This window comes from Equus przewalskii, chromosome 7 (genome assembly GCF_037783145.1).
Source record: "Equus przewalskii isolate Varuska chromosome 7, EquPr2, whole genome shotgun sequence".
NCBI classification, from domain to species: domain Eukaryota; kingdom Metazoa; phylum Chordata; class Mammalia; order Perissodactyla; family Equidae; genus Equus; species Equus przewalskii.
Window position 1 is genome coordinate 60,973,455 of NC_091837.1, and position 5,640 is coordinate 60,979,094.

The following is a 5,640-nucleotide window of genomic DNA, read 5'->3' on the forward strand; positions in this document are numbered from 1 at the left end:
AAGGGTCTGCCTAAGTAGTGGGAATTACTTAGCCCTAGACTGAACACTGCTCCTTACAAATATTAAAATCAAGACCTAAAAGGATCAAACAGATTTCAGGTAACTTAAATGTATTCCAGGCCAGAATTCAAGAAAATCAGTAAGAACACAAAAATATCTAGTACCTAAAAGGTAAAATTCATGATATCTGACATCCATTCAAAACTTACCAAGTATGCAAAGAAGAAGAAAAGTATAGTGTATAATGAGGACAAAATTAACCAATAAAAACCAACCCAGAACTAATATAGACATTAGAATTAATAGACAATGACATTAAAACAGTTATTATAGTTGTATTCCATATGTTCAGAATGTTAAATGGAGTAAAGTAAGATATTAAAAAAAGAAGACTTGAATGAAACTGTTAGATATTTTAACACTAATGTGTGAAATGGAAAATACACTGGATGTGATTAACAGCAGAATAGATATTGCAGAAGAAAAGATTAGTGAATTCGAATTTGAAGACAAAATGAAACACAGTGAGAAAAGAAAATTAAATGTTGAGCAGAGCATCACTGAACTGTGGGACAACTTCAAGGGGCCTAACATATATGCACTTGGAGTCTCTATAAGAATATGGGAGAACAGAAAAATTATTTAAATAAAAATGCCCCAAAATTTTACAAACTTGTTGAAAACTATAAACCCAGTATCCAAAAATCTCCACACACCCCAAGCACAGGAAAACACCAAATTATTTTATAATCAAATTTGATAAAAACTATAAAGCCACAAATCAAAGAAAATCAGTATACCAAAGTATAAGAAAGCATCAAGGTATAATATAATTTAATTGCTCCAAACCAGTGATAGAGAAAAATTTAAAAACAGCCAAAGTTAGCTCTGGCCCCATGGCCTAATGTTTAAGTTCAGTGCACTCTGCTTCAGCAACCTGGGTTCAATTCCTGGGCATGGACCTACACCACTTGCCAGTTGCCATGCTGTGGAGGTGACACACGTACAAAATAGAGGAAGATTGGCCCAGATGCTAGCTCAGGGTGATCTTCATCAGCAAAAAACAAGCAAACAAAACAGACAGGGGTGAAAAATGAACAGTTCTTACAGTGAAATAAACATAAGGATGATAGTATAGGTCTATTGAAAACAATACAAGTGAGAAAACAGTGGAGCAACACCTTTAAAGTACTGAGTGAGGGGTCAGGGGGAAAACTGCCAGCTTAGACTTCTATACCCAGAAAACATATCTTTCAAAAACAATAGTAAGATAAAGACTTTTTCAGCTATTTAAAAACAAGAAGAATTAGTTACCAGTGGAATAAGAATACAAGAAATCTTAAAGGAAGTTTTCAGGCAGAAGGAAATGTTATTGCATGGAAATAGGGATTTACCCAAAGGAATGATAAACATCAGAAAAGGTAGCAACTTAGATAAATGCATGTAATTTTTCTAGATAATTATTTCTAAAACATAATTCTTTAAACAAAAATGAAAACAATGTACTGTGGGATTCATAACGTGTAAAAGCAAAATATGATAGTAATAGCAGAAATATTGGAAGGGGAAAAATGGAGGTACATTGTTACAAGGTTCTTGTGCTATGTGTGAAGTGGTAGAATGACATTCTAAGAGACACAGTGGTAAGCAAAAATGTATAGTATAAATCTTAAAACAACCACTAAAACCAAACAAATACAAATAAACAAACACAAAAACAAATTGTAGTTAATAAGCCAACAAGCAATACCATGGTATCATTAAAAAATATTAAGTTAATTGAAAAGAAGTTGGGGAAAGATGAAAAGTAAAGAGGAAACTAAACAGCAAACTTCTAAATAACACGTGATTCAAAGCAAATACAAAGGAAAATTAAAAAGTATTTAAACTAAACAAAAATGTGCACAAAATACATCAACATCTTTTGAATATTGCTAAGTCACTATTTAGGGGAAGTTTATACACTATACACGTATACCAGAAAAGAAGAAAGGCAAAAATGAATAAATGATTCTAGCTTCCCCTTATGAAATGAGAGAAAAAGGAGGAAATAAAATCCAAAGTAAACAGAGGAAAGGAAGTCATAAAAATCAGAGTAAAGTGAAATAGAAACAAGAGAATTAAGAGAAAAATAAGAAGTTAGTTCTTACAGAACATCAATACAATTGAAAAATCCCTGTTAGACTGAGCCAGGAAAAAAAAAGAGAGAGAGAGAGAGAGAAAGAAAAATTCACAATTACCGATATCAAGAATGAAAGAAGTACTCCACAAGAAAAAATAAAAAAAAAAGGAAAGCGTCTACATTGGAAAGGACCAAGTAAAACGGCCTTCAATGAAGAAAAATTGGAAGGAATCTGTAACAAATCAATTAGAATTATTAAGTGATTTTAGTAAGATTGAAAATCAATATATAAAAAATCACTTGTATACCTATATGTTAGCAGACATTAAAATCAAATGGAAATTAATGAAACATTTCATTCACATAGCAACAAAATTATGAAATACTTAAGTTTAAATATCACAATATATGTGCATAACTTACATACTAAAAGCTACAAAGCATTAATTAGAGAAATTCAAGACTTAAATAAATGGATAGATGTACCACCTTCATGGGTCAGAGCATTCAATGCTGTTAAGATCTCAGTTCTTTCTAAATTGTTTTATACATTCAACAAAATCCCAATCAATATCCAAGTGGTTTATTCTTTTTAAGAAATTGGCAAGGTGATTCTAAAATTCATACAGAAGTATAAAGGAACCAGTTGACCCAGGTGCATTTTAAAAAAAAGAACAAAGTTGGAGGACAAACACGACCTGATTTCCTGTCTTCTTACAATGCCACAACTAACAATAGATTATGGTATTGTACAATAAGTAAAAGAGTTTGGCACTGCCATAAATATAGACAAATAATTCAATGGAGCAGAATAGGGGGTCCAGAAAAAGACTCACATATGTGTGACAACTGATTTTTGACAAAGGTGCAAAGCTAACTCAATGGAAACAGGATAGATTTTCAATAAATTTACCGAATAATTAGATATCCCATGTGCAAAACATTGAACTTGAATACATAACTCAAACATACACAAAAATAATTTAAATTAGATCCTAGAATAAATGTAAAACCTAAAACTTTTAAAAGAAAACATAGGAGAAAATTTTGAAACCTTGGGTTAGGCAAAGATTGCTTGGATATACTATCATAAGGCAGAAAAGTTGACAAACTGGACTTCATCTAAATTAAATTCTTCTCTTTGATATTCACTAAGAGAATGAAAAAACAAGCCATAGTCTGGGAAAAATATTTGCAAAGCATGTATCTTTTACAATACTTGTATAAATAATATATAGAGAACTGTCAAAGCTGAGTAAGAAAACAAAGAACCTAATAAAAATGGGCAAAATATTTTACCAAATAAGATATATACATGTGTAATAATATATATATATATATATATATATATGTACATATACAATAAGCACAGGATAAGATGTTCAACATCATTAGTCATTAGAGAAATGCAAATTAAAACCACAATCAGCTACTAGCATTCATCAGTAGAATGGCTAACATTGTAAAAAAGTGACAATACCAACAATGGGCAATTATGTGGAACAACTGGAACTCTTTTACACTGTTGGATGGAATGTAAAATGATAAAATTACATTAGAAAACTGTTAGGCAGCGTCTTAAACAAGGCACATGCGTATTCTGTATGATCCTGCCATTCTACTCCTGTGTATTTACCAAGGAGAAATAGAGCATACATTTATTAAAAGACGTGTTCACGAATGCTCACAGTAGCTTTATTTTAATTTAAAAAATATGGAAAAACCCAAAATATCCATCAACAGGTGAATGGATAAGGAAACTGTGAGATATTATTCAGTAATAAAAAGGAATGAATTATTGATGCTCTCAACAACACGGATGAATCTCAAAATAATTCTGTTGCTCAAAAGAAGCCAGACTAAAAAGAGAATATATAGCACTATTCTATTTATATAAAATACTTAAAAATGTCAATCAATAGTGACAGAAAGCAGATTAGTGGTTGCCTAGAAGGGAAAGGTAGGAATGGATTACAAAGTGCTATAAGGAAACTTTTGAGATAATAGATATATTCATTATCTTGACTGTAGTATGATTTCATGGCGTATACATGTCAAAACATCAAATTGTACACTTGATGAGAATTTTATGGTATATCAACTATACCTTAATACAGCTTTACAAAAAAGATAGTAAGAATATAGATGATTCGATCAAGACAGATTAAAAGTCTGACTTCTTTATGTATGATACATTTATCAAATTAAAAATATACATTTTTAAAAAACATACATATGAAAATGTATAAGAACTTAACTCAAAAGGTGCACAAGCAATCTCAAAGATTACCAAAGTTTAATATCAGACCAAACTCTCTAAGCACAAAATAACATTGGAAATGCTTCACAAAAAGGCAATGAGAATTAAAGTACATTTATTTGTCAAAAACTTACAAATTGCACCCCTAATATATGACAGGTCTCATAGTGGGTTAATTGGCCCCAAGTATTCTCTACCATATTAAGGTGTCTATTATAAACTTCCAAAACACTATTAACTTGATAAATATTTTGGCATTGCCTAGTCATTTTTTGATTATTTTTTGCTTTTCATGTTATCTCCCAACCACATCATAAATGTCCTTAATATCACTTACATGTCTGTTTTCTCTCAAGTAGAAACAGAACTGAGATACCAATAGAGTTTGCCAAGCCTATTTACTGAATCATGTTGAAGTAAAATTATTTCTAGGATTAAAATATATAACTAAAGGCTTAGATAAAAATAGGTGTCCATTCTTCTGTTACCTTTTCTTTTATTTTCTATCACAAACACAATACTCTCAGTTTCTCAATGAGTATATTGTTGTTACAATAAAGACTGTTAGAAGAGTATTTTAGAGCTATGTCTATTCCAGAAAACTCACAGTATATACAGAAACTTCACAATGATATTTTGTATTATGTATATCTCCCTACACAAATATTATTGTTATTATTGAGTTCTCATGAACGTTTTTTATATCTGCATATCCGAAACTAAGTCCAAACATTTATGGAAAAAAGGAAAAATGCAGAAAGGGTTATACCCAAATACTGAAAAAAATCTCACAAATTCGGATTTGTGGAATTGAAAAAGTACACAAGGTTTAAATTTTACCTTTTCAGTATAGCATTCATGAAAGATTTCCTGACTACTACCTATGTTGCCCTCAAAGTTTCACTGGATGCTCACTTCAGCGTAACATATATTAAAATTATGAATGATACAGAGAAGATTAGCATAGCCTACATGCAAGGAATACACACAAATTCGTAAAGCATTCCATATTTTTAGGGAAGGAAAGCATCAAAAATAACTATAATCACTTCATTTTAATCACAAACTCACAACACAAAATGGAATAAGGTGTGACAACAATAACTTAGATGAAGAAGAGGAAAGAGATGGAACCTACTTAGACTAAAGAGATAAGAGGTTATCAGAAAATTGACTATGTCATCTATGAGATCTTTTTTTTCAAAGATTGGCACTGAGCTAACCTCTGTTGCCAATCTTTTCTTTTCCTTCTTCTTCT

The 5,640-nt window shown here is 30.9% G+C and overlaps 1 non-coding gene across 1 annotated transcript; it reads left to right on the top strand.

Moving 5' to 3' along the window:
- Positions 1-5,291: 5,291 nt before the first annotated feature.
- On the top strand, positions 5,292-5,397 carry LOC139084970 (U6 spliceosomal RNA). The gene has a single exon (XR_011542908.1). It is a non-coding gene; the product is annotated as a U6 spliceosomal RNA (small nuclear RNA).
- The last annotated feature ends 243 nt before the right edge of the window (positions 5,398-5,640 follow it).